This window comes from Lipotes vexillifer, unplaced genomic scaffold (genome assembly GCF_000442215.2).
Source record: "Lipotes vexillifer unplaced genomic scaffold, Lipotes_vexillifer_v1.1 scaffold470, whole genome shotgun sequence".
Lineage (NCBI taxonomy): Eukaryota > Metazoa > Chordata > Mammalia > Artiodactyla > Lipotidae > Lipotes > Lipotes vexillifer.
In genome coordinates, this window is record NW_006799533.1 from 3181207 (window position 1) to 3208631 (window position 27425).

Below are 27425 nucleotides of genomic sequence, written 5' to 3' on the forward strand. Positions count from 1 at the left end.
CCTTTCCTCCTGTTTCACTCCTCCTTGAGCTGACACTCAATAAGTATCTGTTAAATGAATAAATTATTCTAATTAATGCAACATGGTATGACTGATTTAAGAAGTCTGTGCCACTAAAATAGACTATTTTACCTGGTCATTTAAAATTTCTCAACCTTTTTCAGAAACTTATCCACTGCCTAAATTGAGAGACAGGTGCACTTGGAATGAACACTGTCCTGTCCTCACCAGTTTTAGAGTTGGAGGGAACCTGGTAGGATGTTTCTGCTCAGTGCACTGTTTTGTAAAAATGATGAAAAGGAAGAGCAATCCCCATGACAGCCAACTACAACTAGGGATTTTCTTTTGGGTCCCAAGTCTTGTTCTCATTCATATAGATTTTTCACTGTATGCCATAAGATGTCCATGAATGTTTAAATATAGAAAATCTTTTAAAATTTTTATTGGAGTGTAGTTGATTTACAATGTTGTGTTAAAAAAGTTTTAAATCACGTATCTTAGAAACATGCTCCCTATTTCCCATAGCCTGGGGAACCCTCAGCTGCTGCATACTCTGATGGCAAAAGTTCCCTAGATTGAGAAGCATTTTATTACCTACCTCCCTAATTGAACCTGAAAGAACTTAAGGCCCTAAAAGCACCAATGACTTACCAAGATCACAGTTAATTAGATACTGGAATTAAAACTGGAATTTGGCTCCTAGCCTCTGGTTACAGGGCTTTCTCTGTGTGCCTATTTTCTGTGCACAAGCACATGCAAAGTCTTTATCCCATTAAACACTCCACACCACCTCACAATTCCTAACCGCATTATTGCATGAGATCAATGGCAAGGGAAGGAGGGTGGCACTAGGAAAATTACCTAATGCTTTTCAAGCAAATCTCCATTTTCTGATGATGAGTTGGAATTTCTGTAGAAACTCAGCAGGAAATCAAGTTATCTAAAATGCTCAGTAGGGCAATAGTCATGGAATGGGGCTTGTCAACCAACAGTGAACACACAGAAGGCAAAATTCTGACCTTCAATGGGAGAAAATGAGTGAATAAATTGTGGCAATATTTAAATCAAGGAATCTTTTGCTACTTTAAAAAGCAGTGTAGGAGCTCTTACTTGATTTTAGAAGAGTGCCATCCGTAAGGTCATGTTAAGGGAGAAAAGCAAGTTGGAGTCATGTACACAGGATGATACTAACTTTTATGAAATTAATCAAATAACAACTCTCTGTGTATACTTACATGAGTGTGAAAAAAGTTATTAAGGGGATATACACCAACTGTTAACATTGGTTTTCATAGGACTGTGGAAATGGAGAGAAGCCTAAGGAAGGTTATTCTCTTTCTCTTAAGGATTGGACTACTTTCTCCTCAAGCAAGTTATTCTATTTTGAGTTCCAAGAAGTTGGGTGAATATCATTTATTGGTGAAAAATCAAAGCATTTTAATTGCCTCTTTAGAAGAAGAACAGTAATTTCATTAAGTGGAGACAGACACAAACAGAAAGTCAAGAAGGCATGGGTGAATAGCTCTAAATCCCCACCTGCTGACTAGGTCAGCTCCCATTGAGAGAAATCAACCGGGGGAGAAAAAGGAACAACAACATAGAGACAACAACAACAATGGGGAGTTAACAAGATTCTATCCAGAAAGAAAAGTAATTCAGGTAAAATAAAATGAGAACTCCAACTTCAGGTTAGAGATGGCAGTGCAACAGTGCATCTAAAGTCAAGGACTAGATGAGACGACCTTGAGTGGAAGCTCTCTGTCCAGGCTGCCCACGATTATCCACGGACAATGGTGACTTGGAAAAACCTCAAAGAAACAGGTCTGACAGTTATTGACAAGTAAACAGCTGAGGAGAAACACTGTCTTATCTTCTGAAGGGATGTATCAAAGCTATCTTCAGGTTTTCTGAGAAAGAAAATGTATAAAAATTATAATACTGAGGTCAAGATTCTTTCCTTCTTTCACAAATATTATTAAACACTGACTATTGGTCAGACAGTATTCTATGTGAGATACAGGGGCGAATAAGACAAAATTCCTGGCTTCAGAGTGTGCCCATTCTAGTTTATGATACTGACAACAAGCAAACAAATAACGTAATGACAGGTAGAAATAGATGCCATGGGGGCACAAAGTCAGGCTAAAGTAGTAGTGGTGGATGGGTTCCACTTTAAATAAAATGGCCAGGAAGTATCCTCTGAAGAGCTTAGAGCAGAGGCATAAATAAACTGAGAAAACAAGTCATGTGAAGATCTGGGGAAGAGTGCTGAGAGCAGAGGGAACAGCAAGCACAGAGGCCTGGGCAGAACCAGACTGATATGTGAGGAACAGCAAGAAGGCTAGTAGCTAAAGTAGACAAAGCAAAGTTCAGATTCACAGGAGATGAGGAAGGTCCTGTAGGCCACGGGGAAAGGAATTTAGACTTTGCTTTGAATGTGGTGGGGAGCCACTGGAGGTCTTTGGCAAAATAGTAACTGAACGTGAGTTACATTTTAAAAAGATTGCTCTGGGTATAGCATGAAGGACAAATCGTAGAGGAATGAAAATATCAATAGAAGCTGGCAGACTGGTGAGAAGGCTTTCGCCTTAGTCTGTAGTGGCTTCTTCAATTAAAGCAGTGATAACAAAGGTGGTGGTGAAAAATTGCTCCACTCCTTCCGAGAGCTTTGCATGCTAACAGGCAACTAATACAGGTGATAGAAAAGGTTTTGTTACTTTTTTCCTGGAGCAGGGAGTGTCTGCTCATCTTATACTTGCTTAACCAAGAGGTCTTCATGAAGAACACAAGAGATCCAACTCAAAGTGACTTTTTGACTTTTCCTAGACTGAGAAGCAGCTGGCAGCTTCACTGCTGAAACGTGGATTAGGCACAGACTCAACAGCGCGCCATCACACACTCTAGGGCCAGACAAGTGCACTTATGGAGGTTACATGCAGGTGGCAAGGGAAATCCAGAAAGAGCACAGCAGGAGGCAGAGGGGGGTGCTGGATCCCCCTCTTCTCTAGACTGTAAAACTTCAAGACTTCCTGCAGTCTTCATTCTTAAGAGAATCGGAGTTTTATTAGGAGGCTATGTTAGAGCCTGCGTATCCTTTTCAGCAATGAGAGAAGAGCATTCATTTGTCCTCCTTACTCTCTCCTTCTTATCTCTAGGTACACCTTTAAATTAGTGAACTGCAAAATAATCACACAGACCTAAAAGGGAGTTGAAGATGTAAAGGAATTATTTAGAAAATCATTATATTTGCACTATAATTTTTTCCAAATTCTTCTAAGCCCCTATTTTTCCAATACATCTATAGTTGGACTATTTTAATTAGGCAATGGGGATCCATGGTAGCTGACTGACCTAGGAAGTGGACTGTGGATCTGTTTCTTTTTAAAGTAGGACATTTATTATATATATTACACCTTCCAGGTTAAAAGCTCAGAAGAGTAACCTTACAATAGAGGGACCTCTGAGCTGGGAATGTGGGTCATAAACCCAGCCTTAGGACTGGGAGAAGTCCTTTATACTCCTCTCCACTTGTTCATCTGTAAATTGGTGTAACAATACCTATCTTACCTACTCCACAAAGTTGTATATATTTTCTGACCATAAAGCAAGATGGATACTCCTATATGAGAGAGAGAAAAAAGTGCTGAAGGGGAATTTGCTGCAACTCCAGAAAATGAGCGAGGCTAAGTGTGTAAAGGGTTGAAGGGAAGTGACGAAGACACTAAAAGTGCTACTGATGTGGTGGAAAAGCAGGACCAGCAATGGGCAGCCAAAGAGATTTTTTTAAAGACAGAATCTGCCTCTTCTGGGTCCTAGCTGGCTCATGGGGCTAGTGCAACTTCATACAGAATAAAAAGCAGAAAGTCTCAAACTCTTACAAACTCAAAAAGTTCATAAACTCTGTTCCATGTGATCCCACATCCCTCCCCAGAGGTTACCACTGGTATCTGTTTGAGATTATCCTTCTAGAACATCCTTAGGCAGTTACAATAATATATGATGTATAACTAAATTAAACATTTTAAACTTTATTGCAGGAAGACAGATTTTTTAAGTAAATTATTTTAATAATTTAAAACTTCACTAAGACTTTTGGGACATCCTATATCTTTTTATACCATTTTAACTCGGAATTTTCGTTATTTCCATCATTTAAATTATAAGAATGTATTGAGTACATATTCATGACTATCAACATTTTAATTAGAATTCTACTCACATTGCTTATTTTTTCCAAGTTGAATTCTATTACCCGTATTTTAATATATGATAAATTGTCTATACAATGCAGTTATATTTTTATATTTTGCATTTGTGTTAGAAAAGTTATTGGGATCAGGATTTCTTTTTATTTTGCCTTTTCACCTTTTCAAGGATTTATTCATTGATTACTTTTTGATTTATCATATTTTATAGTTTTGCCAAAGTGAATTTTGATCTGTATCTTTTATTTTTATAAAATCCAATTTTCCTGTGTCAAATTTTGCAGATCCAAAATTTGCCAAGATTTTACTTTTCCTATCCATATTCGGCAACAACAAAGTTCATGTTGCGCAGTTTTAGCCTTTGTCAATTTTATTCTCTATTGATTCTTTTCATCAGCAATGTTTGTTATGAATTGAATGATTACTGACTCTTTGCATTCGATTTTCAGATCATCCTTAAGATAACTGTAAGAAATTCCCTCTCCCTTGAGTTTCAGAATGGCTCTGTTGCTTGAATCCTATTTTTCTTACTTTTCATCTCCCTGAATACCATTGTGGGACATACAGCAAGCAGTGAAGTTAAAAAGACATTTGAAATGCCCTGAGCTGATACAAGAAATAAGAAATAACACTGATCTGAATACATGCATAAAAAATGAAATAATCTGGCATCTCTACATGCCAGCTGGTTGGTATACAATGCTACAGTGAATTCAGAACCATGCCATCTACTACCATCTCCACTGGAGGCATTAATGTGACAATGAGGTTTAGGCTGGCATCTGGAACCAATTTATCCATCAGGCATGGCAGTCTCAGTGCTAGGGCCACAATACTTTAAGGACCCAGAAAAATGTTTTAAATTCTTTTAAAATCAGATGGGAAAAATAAACTTTTAGGTTGAAGAAAAGGATGATATATAGTATTGATATATTTTTCTTTATACAATACAATTATAAAATCTAACTTTTTAAAATAAATTTAAAACATATTTTTAAAATATAATTTAAATTTAGCGGGAGGGGAGAAAGAAGCCTGCAAAAGCGAAAGTTCCTAGGGCCCGTGAAATCGAAATGTTGGCTTCTCGGCATAAGGGCATCAAATTGACATAGCAGCGTATACCACACACCTAAAGAGTGTAAGAGAATTCTTGGGAACAAGCATTTTATAACATGATAAAAATCAAGCTTGCTTGTTAAAAAATACTCAACATTAATATAACCAGTATTTTCTCATTTTCCTTCCAGGGGAAGAAAGCTCAAGTACCAGGCTGGCTCAAGGCCAGATCCCTGGCTACCTTGGCCCCTGGTTGGCCCTACCACAGCTGGTCACTATAACCCATGTGGCTGGGTCTGGCCGTGAACAGAGAAGCCCTAGCAGACACATGTCCGGCCAGCTGGCTCGTGCTCAGAGAAACCATGTTTTACAGGGTTCTGTCACTAGGTCCTCTGGGTTCCTTGACTTCACCTTTGTTCCTCAGCACCTGACTCAGGGACTCAGTCAATACTGAGAGACTCACCTTCACTACTCTGGTAAGGGTGGAAGCTGACATGGAATTACACACCATTAACAGTTGTATCTATTGTTTCAGAAAAAAAATTTTTCTCTGATCAAATTCTGGTGAGAACTAAAAATAACAAGATTTCTTCAGAGGAAATATAAAGCGCTTTCCTCCCGTTATTTTCTGTTGGTGGTTCAGTACCTTCCCTTCCCTCCCACTTTCCTCTTTGGCACTTCTTCTCCCCTTCCATGAAGTCACGCATCTGGAAAGAATTTTTAGGGTCATCAGAGCCAGTGGGAATATGCTCTTTGCCTTCTGGGTTAGGTCATTCGCATTTCTTACAATTTCTCTCCTAAACCAGAGGATCAGAGTTTGACAATTGCTGCTCGTATCTTCCAGAAACAACAGTTCCATTCTTCTACCTCCCCCGTTTTTTTCTTTTCTTTTAAAGGGCACTAGCTCTGAGTTCCCACCAATTTCAGGCCTGTTTGGACCCTCTGAGGTGATGGCCAAAAGCAGTCCCCATACAGTTAACTTTGCCAACACACTCACATTCTTTCCATGGCAATGTCATTAAAGGCATTCTAACTGCCTAAGACTCCCCTGTTCTTCCAAATAATTCTATACCATAGATGTGACCTCAAAGTTATTCACCATTAGCCTTTGATTACATCATGGCTTGGCAATTTGACCTTTTCTTCCACTAGTTGGAACCAGGAGCTTTGCTTTGTTCAACAAATAAATATGTAGCTTCCCTTACAGGCAGGCAATAGGGAGACAGGGTGAGAGGAGGTTATGGTGTGATTAATGAACTGTTTGTTTTTGAATCAAGATAAACTGGCTAATTTGGATGTACTATGGATTTGCAACCTGATACTGAGCCACCCACAGAAGCCCTCTGGAGTTCATACATCTGTACTTCTCAACAGAAGATGCTGTCAAACAACACTTCCAAAATAAGACAAAGTGTATTTTACAACAAGCATTGGTGAGAATGTGGAGAAACTGAAACCCTTGCCCACAGTTGGTGGTAATGCAAAATGGTCTAGCATACAGAAGATAGTATGGAGGTTCCTCAGTAAATAAAAAAGTAGAACTACCAGGTGATCTAGCAATCCCACTTATGGGTATTTATCCAAAAGAACTGAAATCAGGACCTCAAAGAGGTATTAGGACTCCTGTGTTCACTATAGCACTATTCACAATAGCCAGGATGTGGAAACATCCTAATTGTCAATCGACAGATGAATTTGATATTAATATACAATGGAATATTATTCAGCCTTAAAAAAGAAGGAAATTCTGCCAAATGTAACAACAGGGATGAACCTTGAGGACATTACACTGAATGAAATTAGCCAGTCACAGAAAGATAAATACTGCATGATTCTACTTATGTGAGGTGTCTAAAATAGTCCAATTTATGAAATCAAAGAGTGGAATGGTGGTTGCCAGGGGCTGAGGAGGAAATGAGGAGTTACCATAAGGGGCATAAAGGAGAAGCATAAAGTTTCTTAAGCAAAAGATAAATAAGCTCCAGAGACCTGCTCTAAAGCGTCATACCTACAGTCAACAACATATAGTACACTTAAGATTTTGTTAAGAGGGAACATCTGATAAGTATTTTCGTTTTTTTGTTTTGTTTTGTTTTGTTTTGTTTTTTTTAGATGATGTTGGGATAGGAGTTTTATTAATTTATTTATGCTGTGTTGGGTCTTCGTTTCTGTGCGAGGGCTTTCTCTAGTTGTGGCAAGCGGGGGCCCCTCTTCATCGCGGTGCGCGGGCCTCTCACTGTCGTGGCCTCTCCTGTTGCGGAGCACAGGCTCCAGACGTGCAGGCTCAGCGGTTGTGGCTCACGGGCCCAGTTGCTCCGTGGCATGTGAGATCCTCCCAGACCAGGGCTCAAACCCGCGTCCCCTGCATTAGCAGGCAGATTCCCAACCACTGCGCCACCAGGGAAGCCCCTGCTAAGTATTTTTACCATAAAAAACCCAAAAAGATAACCGAGAAGGTATGTTTTTGAGTAGGGTCCTTCTCCCCAAACATATAGCATATTAGGAAAGGCAAATAAGTCCAGGTGGAAAATCATATGAATACCTCCCCACACCACTGAGCTCCATTAAGAAGGTGGGTACCCCACCTCTCAAAGTTCTTTTTCCACTGAATGATCTCACAGGAAAGACCCTGCTTTTGTCTACCAGTATGTCTTAAAGATGTTCCATGTTACTACACAAAGAGCATCCTCATACTTTTTTTAATAGACTTAATTTTTTAGAGTAGCTTTAGATTCACAGCAAATTCATTTGAAACTACAGAAATTTCTCATATACCTCCTGCCCTCACACATGCACAACTGACCCCACTATCACATCCCTCACCAGAGGGGTGCATTTGTTACAATCAATGAACCTACACTGACACATCGTTATCACCCAAAGTCCATAGTTCAAATTCATTCTTGATGTTATACACTCTATGGGTTTGGACAAATGTATAATAACACCTAACCACCATTATAGGATCATACATAGTAGCTTCACTGCATTAAAAGTCCTCTGTGCTTTTCCTTTTCATCCCTCCCTCATCCCTAACCCCTGGCAACCACTTATCTTTTTACTATCTCTGTAGTTTTGCCTTTTCCATAATGTCATATCGTTGGAATCATATGGAATGTAGCCTTCTCAGATTGACTTTTTTCACTTAGTAATATGCATTTAAGTTTCCTCCATGCTCTTTCATGGCTGGATAGCTCACTTCTTTTTAGTCCTGAAGAATACTCCATTGTATGGGTGTATCACAGTTTATCCATTCACCCACTGAAGGACATTTTGCTTGCTTCAAAATACTGGCAGTTATAAATAAAGCTGCTACAAACGTCCACATCCAGATTTTTGTGTGGACAGCTTCATACTTTTTCTTACAGCTATATAATTTTACATTATGAAGACATGCCATTATTTTTTTGTACCATTCCTCCACTGATGAACATTTAAATACTTCCAGGCTTTTGCTACTACACACAGAGTTGCAATAAATAACATTTTAGATATATCATTTCACACGTATGTGCAAATGTATTCTCAAGATAATTCCTTCAAGTGGAACTTCTGGATCAAAGGGTATAAGTATGTTGTAATTTTAATGTATATTGCCAATTGACCTCCATAAAGGTTGTAGAAACATACCCTCCTACTGGCAATATGTGGGAGTGCCTGTTCCCCTATGGCGTCTGTTGTTCTTTCCCAACTGAAACCCTTCTTCACCCATTCCTTCCCATGGCCCTTGCACGAAGTAGAGACCTGCTGCCCATTGACCCTGTGCACTACCAGCCACATGTATTTCTTTTCTGTGCATTGTTGGCCTTGGTCATAGATTCAAAGACTGCGGAAGGCTGAAGAAGCGTTTGTGTCAAAGTACCTGCTGTGAATAATCTTATAATAAGTACAGGTACTACTGTAGAGATATTTCAAGAAGACCATAAGGTTTAAAAGACAAAATTGTTATCATATATTACTAAGAGACTCCTAGTGAATGCAGAGGCAGCTGATCCTGGTATGATGCAGGTTCTTCTAATACACTCTGTGACAGCTGCCTCCTGTGAGAAATCTGTAAACGTGGAAACATGGATCGTCTCTAAGGACACCCCCTCATTGTCTTTTGGGTTGGAGCTGTTTTCTAAACAAAAATCCCTAAAAACTTAGTGACATTTGCTGAATGGCCAGCGGGTTTAAACAGGCCTGAGACTATTAACATGGAAGAAGCAGAGCCCTCTTTCTGACCCCTCCACTCTGGTTATCTCTGTTAAACTGAATTTAGCAACGTGGTGTTAGATCTACTTTCAGATCCATTGTAAGTTCTCTCTTTGACATGTGATGTCCTCACACTAAAACTCTCCACATAGTCAGAAAAACCCCTCGAGCAACGCAGCTGTGGCACAGAGGTTTAAGGCCCAGCCTTTTCTTTGCCTGGGACAGTGTCAGACGTGTCCTTGTGTGGGAGGTAGGCTTCAAGATGATCCACAATGACCTCACTTCCTGGTATGTATGCCCTTGTGTAATTCCCTTTGAGCAGGGCCTGATTCCATGACTTGCTTCTAACAAAAAGAACATGACAGAAGTGAGGGAAGACACCTCCAAGATTAGGTTATAAACGACTAAGGTTCTGTCTGGGGTCACTCTGTTTCTTACTCTCTTTTCGAGTCACTTAGTTTGGGGAAAGCCAGCTTCTGGGTTGGGTGCTGCTCTATGGAGATACCCACATGCTAAGGAAATGAGGGAAGCCTCTAGTCAACAGGCAATGTGGAACGGAGGCCCTCAGTCCAACAGCCCATGAGGCACTAGTGAGCTTGAAGGCAAATCGTTTCACTTCAACTTGATGTGATTTCAGCCCTGACCAACATCTTGACTGCAACCTCCTGACAGAGCCTAAGCCAGAAGCACCCAACTAAACTGCCCCCAGATTCCTGACTTTCAGAGACCATGAGTTAATAAATGTTGTTGTTTTAAACTACTAAGTGTGAGGGTGATTCATTATACAGCAGTAGATCACGAAGGCACGTTATTACAGACACTGTGCCACTCTCTGGAGAGGACATTACAGACACAGTCAGGAGATCCAGATGGTCACCAGGTCTGTGATAATTTTTAGCAAATCATGTAATATTCTTTTCCTCTCAATTCAGGAAGCAACCAGAATTACCTGTTTCACGAGATTAGAAAATTCTGAGAGGAGAAGAGGTTCTTGCTTATGCTCTCTAACCTCAGGGACTTCATAACTTTCAGAAAGAATAAATGCAAACCTTTTTGCCACTGAGTTTCCTAGTACTGTAGCAAATAAACATAACTTTTTAATACATGTTTAATAATCATCACTAAATAATGATTCTTAAGGCTCTTGAGGATTTCTAAATACAGTGAAAATATTTTAGTGACACTCGTTCAGCTAAAAAATCCACAGTAGCAATAAATTAATGAGTCAATCAATAGTAGTCAATAAGAAATTTTAAGTGTATTAGGCTGCTACTTAGTATGCTGCAGGCATTGTGGTAGGAAGTTTATACACTTTATTTCATTTATTTCAAATCCTATAAGGTAGGTGTTACAGACTACATATTTATGTTCTCCCAGAATTCATATGCTGAAATCTTAACCCTCAGTGGGATGGTATTATTAACCCTCAGTGGGATGGTATTATTAACCCTCAGTGGGATGGTATTCCTTTGGGAGGGAACTAGGCCCTCAGGGTGGAGCCCTCGTGATGGGACTAGTCCTGTTTTAAAAAGAGTCACAAGAGGGCTTAGGAAGACAGTCTACAAACCAGGAAGAAGGCTCTCACCAGAACACCGCCCACCATGCTGGCACCCTAATCTCTGGATTCCAGCCTCCAGAACTGTGAGAAATAAATTTCTGCTGTTTAAGCCACCCAGTCTATGGTATTCTTGTTATAGTAGCCAGAACTAAGACAGTAGGAACTGTAGTAGTCATCAATTTCTTTATAGACCCAGGGAAAATGCATGCTAGATTACCTAGGTGATACAGAAGTAATGCAAATATATTTGAGAACATGAGGTAGCATGGGAGTTAATCCCTTCAACCACACAATCATTTCTGTACCCCCAAGTTCCCCACACTGCAGTATACAGTGGGAGTTCTGGTTACCAACAAGTTATTCAGCATTCTTTGGGATGGCTACCTTAGCTCAATGGAACTGTCTTCTCTTTGTTCTTCTAGCAACTATTAATCATAAAGGGGAAGATTTGGTTGGGTCAGTTTGTACCCGTCCAATATAAGTTGACCATTCGGTCAATATTTGAACTTATTGGTTAAATACCTTGCCCAGCTACCTCCAAGACATCTTCCCTTGTATTCAGTTCATAAGCAGTAGCCTGTGTCCAATAAATTGCTCTTTGGTCTAATCATCTCTACCTAGATTGAAAGACTTAGTCTCACTTAAAAAGAAAATGGCATGTCATAGCAGCTTATGCTGGAAAGAACCAATTGAAACCACTTTCCTTCAGAAGTAGCTATGTAAAGAGAAAGCACTCCAGATGTTATGGACTTCTGCTGCAGCCCATTCAGTACAATTACTATCCCCTTGTGACAAGACAGTGTTTTAATGGGTCAGCAGCTATGGTCTATTTTGCATATTCCCTGTTAACCCATGACCCTGCCGTATTTAGCCAGCTAGATACGGAGAATCTATTGCCTGTACGAAGGTCACAGCTGACTGTAGAGAACAAAAATTAAATGTTAATTCTTAGCTTTTGAGCCTCAAAATCTGAGGTCCAGATGTGAGACAAAAGAGTTGGAAGATTACATGAGCAGACAGAGCGAGTTTTCTGCCCACTGGATACTAGATAAAATTTCCTTGGACGTGAGGAAGAAGAAAGAGTAAAAGGAAAGCAACACTAAGGAAGTCTGATAAGGGATACTACCCTCTGTCTTCTCCTGAGGTCAAAATCTGCATGGGCAAGAACAGTGGAACAGTTGGAAAATTGGAGGACATGAGAGTAGAGATCTGTGTCTCGTTTCCGAAGCGGAACCTAGAAAGCAGGAAGGGTACAGGTCTCCTCCCTACGCTGAGTGGCTGCAGCAGCACTAGATTAGACTGGGCAGCGGGTCCTGACACAGCTTCAGGGGTGAGGAAGCTCACCCAAGGAAGCTGTGCTCAGTGAGTGTCAGTGGGCCTGAAGGATCCCTACCACCGGGCCAAGTGAGATGCAAAACGATCTGATTGGACTTTGGACAGAGACTAGATGGGGGAATAGAGCTCTTACACGTGTATATCTGCCAACGTCTGAACACCAATATGGCTAAGGATACAGCAGCAGATTCCCCATGGATAGATGGCAAACAAGACTAGACACTTTTTCCTGTCCCTTCCCCATGGCTTGATGGCTTAAGGCACTCAGAATTTTGATACAATTGCACTGAGAAGCAGGAGGGAAGTCAACAAGTCAACCGTGAATTGACTTAGAAAATCCTTAAGTGAAACACAGAAGCATGAAATGATTGAAATTAAGTTTCATCTTTTAGGCGAAGTAAAGGCTTGAGACTGACTTTCCTTTGAAAATAATCATTGTCTCCTGAGAGATTCTTTACTAGGAATGTATGCATCCTCTAGGGAAATGGAATGTTCTTCCTTGGAGAAAGAGAAATTGCAGAAAATAAATATAGAAGCATTATTGTAGCTCAGCCAAACCATGTAGAAAAAGCTCAATTTTCTAAAATTTACACAGAGCCCATCTGACATTTTAGACTGAAATGACTATCACTAGGGAGATGAGAAGTGATAAGTTGCTTTTGTTCAGCTCTCTGTTATTGTTTAATTAATACCCACCTTTCATGATACTTTTTGGGATAGTAGAGAACTTAAGAAATTCAACTCTAGACTAAAATTTTGTTTGTTCAAATCCTGGCTCATCTACTTTCTAGCTATGTGACATTAAAAACTTAATCTTGGGACTTCCCTGGTGGCTCAGTGGTTAAGAATCCGCCTGCCAATGCAGGGCACAAGGGTTCAAGCCTTGGTCCGGGAAGATCCAACATGCCTCAGAGCAACTAAGCCCGTGCGCCACAACTACTAAGCCTGCACTCTAGAGCCCAGAAGCTACAAGTTCTGAGCCTGCGTGACACAACTACTGAAGCCCGTGCGCCTACAGCCCGTGCTCCACAACAAGAGAAGCCACCGCAATGAGAAGCCTGCGCACCGCAACGAAGAGTAGCCCCTGCTTGCCACAACTAGAGAAAGCCTGTGTTCAGCAGCAAAGACCCAACACAGCCAAAAATAAATAAATAAATAAACGTTTTTTAAAAAATAAAATTCATAAATGAAAAAAAGTCTCACCAACAATTTATCTCTCGCTCTCCTTTTCATTATGAAGAATTTTTAAAATCTACAAGAATAGATGCGATAGTAGAGGATCCCCATGTACCTCTCTCACCCAACTTCAACAATTATTAACTCAGCCAGTCTTGTTTCATTTACATTGTAACCCATTCCCCCACCCCTACAGTGTATTATTTTGAAGCACATCCCAGATAACATATTATATCATTTTATTCATAACATTTCAGTACATATCTTTAAAACATAAAGATTCATTTAAAACAAATAAAACCAGGCTACCATTATCACACTTAAAAATTTAAAATAATTCTTAAACATCATCAACTATACAATCAGTGTTTAAATTTACAATTATCTGAAAATTTCTATTTTTTTATAGTTTATTGGTTTGAATCATTTTCCAGATAATGTCCACACATTGCAATTGGTTATATATTTCTTAAATTTATTTTAATTTTTACATTCTGCTTTCATCTTTTTTTTCCATACAATTACTGGCTGGAGAAAACTGGTCATTTGTCCTATAGAATTTACCACAGTTTGTGTTTTGCTGATTGCATTCCTGGATATTGTTGAACATGGCCCTGTGTCCTCTGGGTTTCCTGTAATTAGATCTAGACGAATTCTTCATAGGTGATGTTAGTTCTTCCAATAGGTTGTATATAATATTTGGTTGTCTCGCTTTTGGTGAAATTAGCAGCTGTTTACGCTCAATGCCTAGATTCATTAGGGGATGCAAAATGGCAGTATTCTAATTTTTATCTTTATGTATTAGCTAGAATACTTTTATAGAAAAAAACTTCGCCTCATCTACAATTTTAATACTCAAGAATACTGTTTATTTTAGAAAGGCCAGATAAATGCTTGATTTTCAAAATAATGAGTTGGTTCTCTCCAGTGGTGACCGATTTGTTGTGTTTTTGTTATTTTTTTAGTATCATTATGAATTCATGGATTTATATGTATTTGATGTATTTCAATATATTATAGTTATTATCTTTGTTTATGCTCAAATTATCCTTCTTTGTCCCATGGAGGCTATTGAAGTTGGCTCATGGGTCCTTTTGACATAAACACTGTCCCAGTTTGCCTGGGAATGAGGGGTTTCCTGTTACACGGACTTTCAGCTTGATAATGGGGAAAGTGCTGGGCACATTGGGATGGCTTGGTCACCCTAACCTCACTAGTCTTTTCTAGCTCCGTTGCTGTGTGGTAAGACAAGGCATTGTAGGCTCAGCATGCATATTGCCTCTCCAGATATAGAATTAGCCATTTCTCCAAGAACACCTGGTTCCTTTTAGTGGGAAATGGGATTTGAAAAACCCATTCTTTTAACCATACTTAAGCATCAATTTCTGCTTCTATAAAACGATGATAATATTCTAACCCACACTGGGTTGTTGTGAGGATTATATGCAATAATGCTTGGAAAGCACAGAGCCTGGAACATAGAAACTGCTTGTTAAAAGTCAGCTGCTATCACAACACAACACTTACACAGGTAATACGGGCAGTGCCAAGGCTAATTCACTAAGCAAAACTCAGCATCAACCCAGGGAAATATCCATATATTTGGGAGTGAGCCATGTTAAAGAAACATAAGTGGGAGCAGAACTATATTCCTTAGAGGTTCATTCTACAATGGCTATACACTTCAATGTGTTGGTATAATTTATTTTTTTTTCAAATTCAAACCATCAGAACTGTCTAACCTTTCAACAAGAGAAGGCTATGCTGCTGGATATGAGAATGTTTCTAGAAATGTCTTGAAATGTTTGGGTTTGGCACCTGAGGAGCCCTTGTTTATTCTGAGTTTCCTGTCCTATTGCATATTTGTGTGGCAAGAGAAGGAAATTTCATACAATAATTTAAATATTAGTGGAATCTTGTGCATTGAAAGGGATTCCTCCCAAAAATAGTACTGGAAGCAAATGCAGAAAAGAACCCTCTCTTCAGGTTCCTGAGAAAATGATGTGATCTTTTCTAGAATTCATTAAAGAGCAAGTTGTGGAAGATAGCCACATTAGTCCTCTCAAAGTAGGTATTCATCTGAGTCATCTGAGGTTGATGGCTGTAGTGAGCCTCCATGTTTGTGATATATATAAAGGAGAAACAGATCAAAGAAATCTCCTTTGGTGAACCATTGCAAACAATTACAAAGGAATTGATGAGCTCAATCCTGTCAGTGCCTGCTTTTTGAAAGCGTATGTTAATGCTTGACATATGTGAATCAATTTGCACTGATGGTGCCCCTGAAGAAAAATATCAAGATCTGTTGCCTTTGTAAAGAAAATAGACTCTCATCATTATCACACATAATGCTGCATCAGGATGCTTTTGCTACAAAGAACTTTCCCCCCAAATATTGAAGGCTGGTTTGAATATTGTGGTGAACACTATAAATTTTATCAGAGACTGTGCTTGCTCCAATCTCCTCCCGGACTCCAGGTTTTGACAAAGGAATTGGGACCTAGTACACTGTGTACTAGGAACATACTAATGACAAAAATAAACAACAAAAACTCTATTATCCAGAAATTTAAAAGCCATATGTACATATAGAAATGAAGTGAGTTTTCAATGGCCATGTGCTTATTTTTTTTCTCAATCAGATATTATTTTCTTACCAATTATTCACATATAAACAAAGATGAAAGGAAATTAATATAAAAACTGAGTAGTGTATGCACAAGTGTATGCACAAGGCAAGCTGCATGCGTAGAGGATAACTATTAAATATTAGATGAAGGTCCCTGGAGGAGATAATCTGGACAGTGTCTCTGGATCACAGTTATACTTTGGCTCTGCCAGCAAGGTACCAGACCCCTTCCAGATAAGTGAAGAGGCAAAGTTCTGAGTGAGTCAGGAAAGCACAAACTCATGACAGAGTGGTCATCCAATAGGCTGTCGTGTGGGTCAGGTGCTAGATATTCACCAAGGAAGTGGGAGTGGGCTATCCGTAGTTTCCAAGCTCCTAAGGCTTCCAGGTACCAGGCGTGGGCAAAGCAGAACACAGCCTAGAGGTGTAAAGAATGTCTGTACAGCTGCAGGACAGGAGGGGAGAGCAGAAATTTCATCAGCACACAGCCAAGGCAGGCCAAGTACAGACAAAAATGTGAGCAGGCTCACCCAGGAGTTCTGGCCTCAGATTCCAGAGTCAGTACAATGGCAATGCCACCTTGGTGATGACAGCCTTACCTTGTCTGCTTCCTAAGTCAGGCTGCTCCAACTGGCTACTTGCAGTGTCTTAATACATAAGGAAATAAGCTTGTTTATTTAAACCCAAGGCAGTAATTCAAAAAAGGAATTTTAAGATAGTTTATTCTCTTACATGTGGCAAGTGCAATTAAATTCTAAATAAATTTAACACACCTATATAAGGGATTAGGATGAACACAGAAGAGCACTTGTACATGTTTATCAGGAAGTTTCTAGTTTAGAAAAAGCACATTGAAGAAATTAATTTGATTCCTGCCTTTTCCGGGGGCGGCAGGGAAGCTTAGTCAATGAAGTAGCAAGCCCAACAGGTGACCTAACGACTCACTGGCACGAGATGAGCAATGCCTTTATCCATGCTGTTTCCATGGGAGATTCTTCTCTATCTGTTTGGCTTTTAAATTTCTGGATAATAGAGCTTTTGTTGTTTATTTTTGTCATTAATATGTTTTTTTCATTAAGCTAGGAGAATGCGTTCTGTTCAATACCTTTTCAGCTTGTGGGATTTACTGAGGATTACTTTACTGTAGCTTTTTTTTTTAATGCTGCAGAGTTAAAAAGAAGATGTATTTTTCATTTCGGTGAGACAGTTAGAAAAATAGATGTGTGTGTGTCTACTGCTTAGATCTATCTTATTAATTATGTCGTTCAAACCCGGTTTATTCTCCCTTTTTTTTTCTTACTCTCATGGGATGAGAGAAGAGAATCAAGCTTCCTCTTGTCAGCAAGTTCCTCCTTAGTTCTCTTTATATTTCCAGTAGCTTTTGCTTTATGAATTTTGATGCTTTGATATTTGATACATAAAAATTCATGAAAATTAGAGCTTCATTATGGATTATATCCTTTTCCATTATAAAATGTCCTTCTTTATCTTTCATGATTTTGTCTTAATTTGCCCTGAACTAACATGAGTATCAGGAACCCTGCTTCTTTTGCTGCATTTGCCTGGCATGATTTTGGCTACCTTTGTCTCAGTATAGCATGTATTTGGATTGTGCTCTGTGATCTAAGCTTAGAGTTTTCTCCTTTCAATAGGTTCACACTTCTGGATATGAGAGAAATGTTTGGTCACAATTCTATCATCCTTCATTTTATTTTTCCTTTACAATGTCGCACACACACAAATTAAAGACACGCACATATGTATTTTTTCCTATATGGTCCTTGGTTTCTTTATTGTGTGAGTATTTTCATTCTGATAATTCTAAAGGTTTATAGTCTGTTCTAGGATCTTTTAATGATTACCTTTATAATTTTAGGTATTATCGTATTTTAAAATTTTTATATAGTACCTGATGACTCACCACTACAAAACATGAGACAATTACTACACTTACACCTACTCCATCTTGCCTATCCTACACTGCTCAATTTTGGCTTATTATATTATTATCATCAATAATACTTCTGGTTTTTACCTTTGTACTTTAAACTAATACACTGACACCTCCATCACTTGGTTTATCATTTTAAATGGTAAGTTTGGAAATCGTGCTACAAAGATGAGGAACTCATGCTTACACTGCTTTTCCCTCTCCCTATCTCTCATTTTTTGCTTGTTTTACTACTAGTATTTTACTGTTATTATTATTATTTCTACATTACACTGTATTCTGTAGTCATAATTCCTACACTTGCTTAGCCTTAAGCCTTTTTCCCCAATTTTTTATTTTATTGGAGTATGGCTGATTTACAATGTCGTGCTAGTTTCAGGTGTACAGGCACAGTGATTCAGTTTTACATATATGTATTTTTCTCTTTCTTATATTCTTTTCCCTTATAAATTATTACAAAATATTGAGTATAGTTCTCTGTGCTATACAGTAGGTCCTTGTAGGTTACCAATTTTATATATATTAGTGTGTATGTGTTAATCCCATTCTCCTAATTTATCCCTCCCCCAACCTTCCCCTTTGGTAACCATAAGTTAGTTTTCTATGTCTGTGGGTCTATTTCTGTTTTGCAAATAAGTTCATTTGTATCTTTTATTTTTATATTCCACATATAAGAAATATCATATGATATTTGTCTTTGCCTGGTTTACTCCACCTAGTATGATAATGTCTAGGTCTTTCTACATTGCTGCAAATGGCATTATTTCATTATTTTTTGTTGCTGAATAATATTCCATTATTCATACATTACATCTTCTTTATCCATTCACCTGTCAGTGGACATTGCAGTTGCTTCCATGTCTTAAATTCAGTGCTTGCTCTTCTCACCACCACAGCTATTCCTTTCACCTCTTGATTGGCATCTTCAAGTAATTTTTTTTAAAGAAAGGACACAGAAGTTCTTTTTTCCTGGCATTCTTGCATGCTTGGAAATATCAAACAACAATTTGACTATGTAAAAAAAGTTCTTGGGTCACACATTTTCTGAGGACTTGACAACGTTTTTTTTCATCATCTTCTAGTAGTTAATATTGCTAAGAAAATTCTATAACCAAAGTTATATTTTTCCTCTTATTTCTGTTTGATGGGTTTTTTTTAAGGCCTAGATTCTATCCTTTATCTTTGAAGTCCAGCAGCTTTACTAAGCCATGTTTCAGTGTTGATTTTTGCTGATTCTTTTTTTTTTTTTCCTGGAACAGCTGTACCTATTTCAAACTATGGATTTAGGTCTTACTTATTTGATAAAATATTTATTCTGTTATATTTGTTCTGTTTCCTTTATTAGAGATACAATTCATGGGAAAGTTGAAATTCCTTTTCCTGCTTTCCATATCTATAATATTCTCAATAATCATTTCAAATATTTAAATATTCTTTTTTATTTATTTTCCCTTATTTTTTCTAAATCTACTCTTTATTTCTTTCCAGAGTCTTATGTTTTCTATTTTAAAAATCACTTCTGTAATATAACTATTTCTTACTTGAGGCAGTATAGCTCTTCTTTGAATTATTGCTTCAGAAAAGCCATATTTATCATTTTTAATGGAAAAGTGTTTCTCTACAATTTTTAACTACATTATGGCAAAATTTTATGAAATGCTAACCTGCCTTTTGCCATGTCCCTCTCATTTATTTATTTATTCTTTGCAGTATATTTGCATCATGTTCCACACAAACTCCTTTTGCATGAATACTCATATTTCTGCTAGATTACTCATTAATTTATTATGTGGACTGTTCTTACATAGGTGAACTATTTTCTAAAATATGATAAGGCAGAGAATACAGAGAAGTGAGACGGGTCAATCATCCACTTGGATTTCTCTCTGCCCTGTGGTTTTGTCTCCCATCTGACAGGAAGTAGGCTTGGCCAGCCATGATGGTCAACACGGAGGCATTCAGCATTCATCTCCCTTCAGCTGCAAGGCCATCGCCCACTCTTCTATGCTGCCTTTTAGCAAAGATGGCATGTCTCCTCTTTTCCTCTTTAAGCTCTGCATCCTCTCACAAGGCTCAGGGATGCCCCCAAGTTCACCTTCCTACCCAGACCTTACTGTTCATAGAAGCCATTGATTTCTCTCCTTAGAATACTTGGCCTACTTCAGGCGGACTCTGTGTTACCTGAGCTTTCCTTTCAGCCTCCCCTCTTAACCAAGCCCAACCTGACTGTGTTAATCAGGAGTTGGGCTGTTTTCAAGTTTCATGTATATTTTCCTTTTTAATTTTCAAGAACTATTGTATTTTAATCGTGTTCAGTGGATTTTAAAAAGAAAAGTGGGGCCAGATGGCTTGACTCTGCCATCCCACTGAAGACCTTGATGTGGCCAAAGAATGATTCTGGATCCACTTCTTCCAAAATTGGATTTCATAAATAATATGATCTGATGAAAGATGATCTCATGGAAACATGGGTCATGGCTGAATGCAAATAGAATTTCAGACAATAAAGTTTGGAATCTCCAGTGTATTCAAACCAGTGCCATTTCCACATCTCACAATGGTACCAGAGGGCCCATCTGCTGGTGTGAGCTGGGGTTTTTATCGTACCTTTTTATTGTACCTCAAAACAAGGCGTGTGACTACTCTAGAAAAAGCTTCTCACTGACCAAATTGTTCCTCAGGAGAGTCAGTGAGTCAGTAAGCCTTTTAAACTTTATAATTCTGTAACTGTTTATGCATTTTTTAGGATTTTTATTGAATTAAATTAAATTGTAATTATTTCTTAGCCTATATTTCTTATAGTATTTATATTGTGATAAAATATACATAGCCTTTACCATTCTCACTCTTTTTGAGTGTACAATTCAGTGGTATGAAGTACATTCACATTGTTGTACAGCCACTGCCACTATCCATCTACAGAACTTTCCATCATCCAGAAATGAAACTGTACCCATTAAACAGTAACTACCCCACTCCTCTCCCCTCAAACCCTGGTAACTATTTACTATAGTTTTTAACGTGAAAGAACTAACCTTAACAATTGTTTCTCCTGCTTTACTCTTTAAAAACATCCTTTTCAGAGATTTACTAATAAGAGATAGAAGAAAATTTTTAGAAAAATGAAAGGGAAGCAGATGCAGACTGTAGTAAACATTAAGACTTGCTGTGCAGTGGACCTTCAAGATGGCCGAGGAGTAAGACGTGGAGATCACCTTCCTCCCCACAAATACATCAAAAATACATCTACACGTGGAACACCTCCTACAGAACATCTACTGAATGCTGGCAGAAGACCTGAGACTTCCCAAAAGGCAAGAAACTCCCCACGTACCTGGGTAGGGCAAAAGAGAAAAGAAAAAACAGAGACAAAAGGATAGGGATGGGACCTGCCCCTCTGGGAGGGAGCTGTGAAGGAGGAAAAGGCTCCACTCACTAGGAAGCCCCTTCACGGGTGGAGACGGGGGTGGCGGAGGGGGGGAGGTTTCAGAGCCGCGGAGGAGGGCGCAGCCACAGGGGTGCGGAGGGCAAAGCGCAGAGATTCCCGCACAGAGGATCAGTGCCGACCGGCACTCACCAGCCCGAGAGGCTTGTCTGCTCACCCGCCGGGGCGGGCGGGGGCTGGGAACTGAGTCTCAGGCTTCGGAGGTCAGATCTCAGGGAGAGGACTGGGGTTGGCTGTGTGAACACAGCCTGAAGGGGTTAGTGTGCCACAGCTAGCTGGCACGGAGTCTGGGAAAAAGTCTGGAACTGCCTAAGAGGCAAGAGACCATTGCTTTGGGGTTCGCCAGGAGAGGGGATTCCTTCCCTGTCTGCCCACAGAAGGCAGCTCCAGAAAACTGCCTTAAACGAGCTCCAGAAACAGGTGGGAGCCATGGCTATAAGCTCAAACACCAACACCAGAGATGGGCATGAAATGCTAACGCTGCTGTTGCAGCCACCAAGAAGCCTGTGTGCAAGCACAGGTCACTATCCACACGGCCCCCTGCCCCGCCCTCCCCCCCGCACCGGAAGCCTGTGCAGTCCGCCACTGCCAGGGTCCTGAGATCCAGGGACAACTTTGCCAGGAGAACACATGGTGTGCCTCAGGCTGTTGCAACATCACGCTGGCCTCTGCCACCCCAGAATCACCCTGCATGCCCATTATAACTACCATAAACTTCCCTCGCCCTGGCAAGAGTGAGCCAGAGCCCTCTAATCAGCCCCTGCTTTAAACCTGTCCTGTCTGGGTAGGAACAGAAGTCTGAGGGCGACCTACAAGCAGAGGCGGGTCCAAATCCAAAGCTGAACCCCGGGAGCTGTGCGAACAAAGAAGAGAAAGGGAAATCTCTCCCAGCAGCCTCAGGAGCAGTGGATTAAATCTCCACAATCAACTGGATGTACCCTGCATCTGTGGAATACCTGAATAGACAACGAATCAACCCAAAATCGACACAGTGGACTTTGGGAGCAACTGTAGACTTGGGGTTTGCTGTCTGCAAGTGACTTGTTTCTGATGTGTATGTTTATCTTAGTATAGTTTTTTAGCACTTGTAGTCATTGGTGGATTTGGTTATTGATTTGGTTACTCTTTTTTTTTTTTTACTACTTTTTTATTTTAATAATTTTTAAACTTTATTTATTTATTTATTTATATTTTTAAATATATTTTTCTTTCTTTTTTTTCCTCCCTTTTCTTCTGAGCCATGTGGCTGACAAGGTCTTGGTGCTCCGGCCAGGGGTCAGGACTGAGCCTCCAAGGTGGGAGAGCCAAGTTCAGGACATTGGTCCACCAGAGACCTCCCAGCCTCACGTAATATCAATTGGCGAGAGCTCTCCGAGAGATCTCCATCTCAACGCTAAGACCCAGCTCCACCCGACGTCCAGCAAACTCCAGTGCTGGATGCCCCATGCCAAACAACTAGCAAGACAAGAACACAACCCTACCCATTAGCAGAGAGGTTGCCTAAAATCATAATAAGGTCACAGACACCCCAAAACACACCATCAGATGCAGCCCTGCCCACCAAAAAGACAAGATCTAGCCCCACCCACCAAAACACAGGCAGCAGTCCCCACCACCAGAAAGCCTACACAACCCACTGAACCAACCTTACCCAATGTGGGCAGACACCAAAAACAACGGGAACTAAAAACATGCAGCCTGCAAAAAAGAGACCCAAACACAGTAAATTAAGCAAAATGGGAAGACATAGAAATATGCAGTAGATGAAGGAGCAAGGTAAAAACCCACCAGACCAAATAAATGAAGAGAAAATAGGCAGTCTATATGAAAAAGAATTCAGAGTAATGATTGTAAAGATGATCCAAAATCTTGGAAATAGAATGGAGGAAATATAAGAAATGTTTAACAAGACCTAGAAGAACTAAAGAGCAAACAAACAATGATGAACAACACAATAAATGAAATTAAAAATTCTCTAGAAGGAATCAGTAGCAGAATAACTGAGGCAGAAGAACGGATAAGTGACCTAGAAGGTGCAATAGTGGAAATAACTACTGCAGAGCAGAATAAAGAAAAAAGAATAAAAAGAATTGAGGACAGTCTGAGACCTCTGGGACACCATTAAACACACCAACATTCGAATTATAGGGGTCCCAGAAGAAGAAGAGAAAAAGAAAGGGTCAGAGAAAACATTTGAAGAGATTATAGTTGAAAACTTCCCTAACATGGGAAAGGAAATAGTCAATCAAGTCCAGGAAGCACAGAGAGTCCCATTCAGGATAAATCCAAGAAGAAACACACCAAGACACATATTAATCAAGCTATCAAAAATTAAATACAAAGAAAAAATATTCAAAGCAGCAAGGGAAAAACAGCAAATAACATACAAGGGAATCCCCATAAGGTTAATAGCTGATCTTTCAGCAGAAACTCTGCAAGCCAGAAGGGAGTGGCAGGACACACTTAAAGTGATGAAAGGGAAAAACCTATAACCAAGGTTATTTTACCTAGCAAGGATCTCATTCATGTTTGATGGAAAAATCAAAAGCATTACAGACAAGCAAAAGTTAAGAGAGTTCAGCATCACCAAACCAGATTTACAACAAATGCTAAAGGAACTTCTCTAGTCAGGAAACACAAGAGAAGGAAAAGACCTACAAAAACTAACCCAAAACAATTAAGAAAATGGTAATAGGAACATACATATTGATAATTACCTTAAATGGAAATGGATTAAATTCTCCAACCAAAAGACATAGACTGGCTGAATGGATACAAAAACAAGACCTGTATATATGCTGTTTCCAACAGACCCACTTCAGGCCTAGGCACACATACAGACTGACAGTGAGGGGATGGAAAAAGATATTCCATGCAAATGGAAATCAAAAGACAGCTGGAGTAGCAATTCTCATATCAGACAAAATAAACTTTAAAATAAAGACTATTACAAGAGAAAAAGAAGGACACTATGTAATGATCAAAGGATAAATCCAAAAAGAAGATATAACAATTGTAAATAATTATGCACCCAATATAGGAGCACCTCAATACACAAGGCAAATGCTAACAGCCATAAAAGGAGAAATTGACAGTAACACAATAATAGTACAGGACTTTAACACCCCACTTTCACCAATGGACAGATCATCCAAAATGAAAATAAATAAGGAAACACAAGCTTTAAATGATACATTAAACAAGATGGACTTAGTGGATGTTTATAGGGCATTCCATCCCAAAACAACAGAATACACATTTTTCTCAAGTGCTCATGGAACACTCTCCAGGATAGATCATATCTTGGGTCACAAATCAAGCCTTGGTAAATTTAAGAAAATTGAAATCATATCAAGTATGGAGGTTTGTATAGCCGCCATACAAACACATGGAGGCTAAACAGTACACTACTAAATAACCAAGAGATCACTGAAGAAATCAAAGAGGAAATCAAAAAATACCTAAAAACAAATGACAATGAAAACACGGTGACCCAAACCCTATGGGATGCAGCAAAAGCAGTTCTAAGAGGGAAGTTTAGAGCAACACAATCCTACCTCAAGAAGCAAGAAAAATCTCAAATAAACAACCTAACCTCACACCTAAAGTAATTAGAGAAGGAAGAACGAAATAAACCTAAAGTTAGCAGAAGGAAAGTAAAGATCAGATCAGAAATAAATGAAAAAGAAATGAAGGAAACAACAGCAAAGATCAATAAAACTAAAAGCTTTTTCTTTAAGAAGATAAACAAAATTCATAAACCACTCACCAGACTCATCTAGATAAAAAGGGAGAAGATTCAAATCAACATAATTATCTGTATCTATCATCATCCAAATATCTACAAACCATAAATGCTGGAGAGGGTGTGGAGAAAAGGTAACCCTCTTGCACTCTTGGTGGGAATGTAAATTGATACAGCCACTATGGGGAATAGTACAGAGGTTCCTTAAAAAACTACAAATAGAACTACCATATGACCCAGCAATCCCACTACTGGGCATATACCCTGAGAAAACCATAATTCAAAAAGAGTCAGGTACCACAATGTTCACTGCAGCTCTATTTACAATAGCCAGGACATGGAAGCAACATAAGTGTCCAATGACAGATGAATGGATAAAGAAGATGTGGCACATATATACAATGGAATATTACTCAGCAGTAAAAAGAAATGAAATTGAGTTATTTATAGCGAGGTGGATGGACCTAGTGTCTGTCATACAGAGTGAAGTAAGTCAGAAAGAGAAAAACAAATACCATATGCTAACACATATATATGGAATCTAAAAAAAAAAAAAAAAAAAAAGGTTCTGAAGAACCTAGGGGCAGGATAGGAATAAAGATGCAGATGTAGAGAATGGACTTGAGGACATGGGGTGGGGGAAGGGTAAACTTGGACGAAGTGAGAGAGTAGCACTGACATACATACATGACCAGATGTAAAATAGAGAGCTAGTGGGAAGCAACTGCATCGCCAGGGAGATCAGCTTGGTGCTCTGTGATCACCTAGAGGGGTGGGATAGGGAGGATGCGAGGGAGACACAAGAGGGAGGGGATATGGGGATACATGTATACATATAGCTGATCCACTTTGTTATACAGCAGAAACTAACACAACATTGTAAAGCAGTTATACTCCAATAAAGATGTTTAAAAAAAAAAAAGACTTGCTCTGCTAGATACAAAGAGGTACTGCCCTCAACCTGGGGGGGATGACAGCTAACACGAACACATTCTTCCTCTGTGTGTCTCACTCAGTCTCTCTGTAAGCACCTTCTAGAGAGGTATTATTGCATTACCCTCATTTTACAGATGAGAAATCTGAGGTACACCCAGATTAGGTCACTTGCCCACAGTAGTGACATGTCTGGGACTGGAATCCGGGTACTGAGATCACAAAGTTAAAGCCTACATGAAACAAGCAAAGAGTGTTTAAGTGCTAAACATTATGGTCCTAAATTTAGGTCTCCTCTGACCTCCAGCCATTTTTCAGAAAATGTTCTCTTAACGATCACTCCATGAACAACTAGTGACCAACTTCATGGGCCTCTCTAGGCTCTCATTTTCCTCTGCCTCTCTGAAGCTTTTGAAACACTTACGCAAACTTCCTTCTTCAAATTCTTTCCTTCCTCAGGATCTGAGACACCAGCAGAGTAAGTTGAGAAACATCACTGCAGTAGAGAAACTTGAACTTGAATGTGCAGTGGACGATAAGGAAAAACCTTGAGCAAGAGAGCCTTGAGCAAGGGAGCAACAGGCTTAAAGCAGTCCCTTCGGAAGGTCAACCTGGAGGGCCTTCAGGCCAGTCAGGCTGGGCGAGGTAAGGTGGGGAGCCACTCCAGGAAAGATCAGCCAGGCAGCTGTTACAGGTATCTGGGCATGGTCATGACATAACCCCCCAAAATGTTTATGCTCTAAGGGAGTTGATTCTCAGATGTACCATTAGAATACTCAGGACGCTATTTTTAAAAATCCGTGTGACATTCATTGCTCTTGTATTTCAAGAGAACCTGGGGGTCTGTAGAGAACATGGGTTTTCAGATTACCCAATGTCCCTTTTCTCAGGATCTCCAGCAAAAATGTCTCTCGGCTCCTGCTTCTCCTAAGCAATTTTATTGTGTGCTATCAACTCTGAGTCCCACAAATGCACATGTGTCCTCTTTGTAATGCCCACTAGAAAATGAAGAAGGAAATGGGTGGCTCATGCAGCTTCACAGCAGGTGTTTTGTGTCCTCACCCAATCTTGGCTCCATCTGTCTTTTCTACTTGTATTCACCCCTTTGTCATATTTTCTCACTTATTTTGGAATTAATTTGTTTCACCATCCCATATGTATCTTTGAAAGATCCTTTAAAGAGTTTCTAGAATAGGGA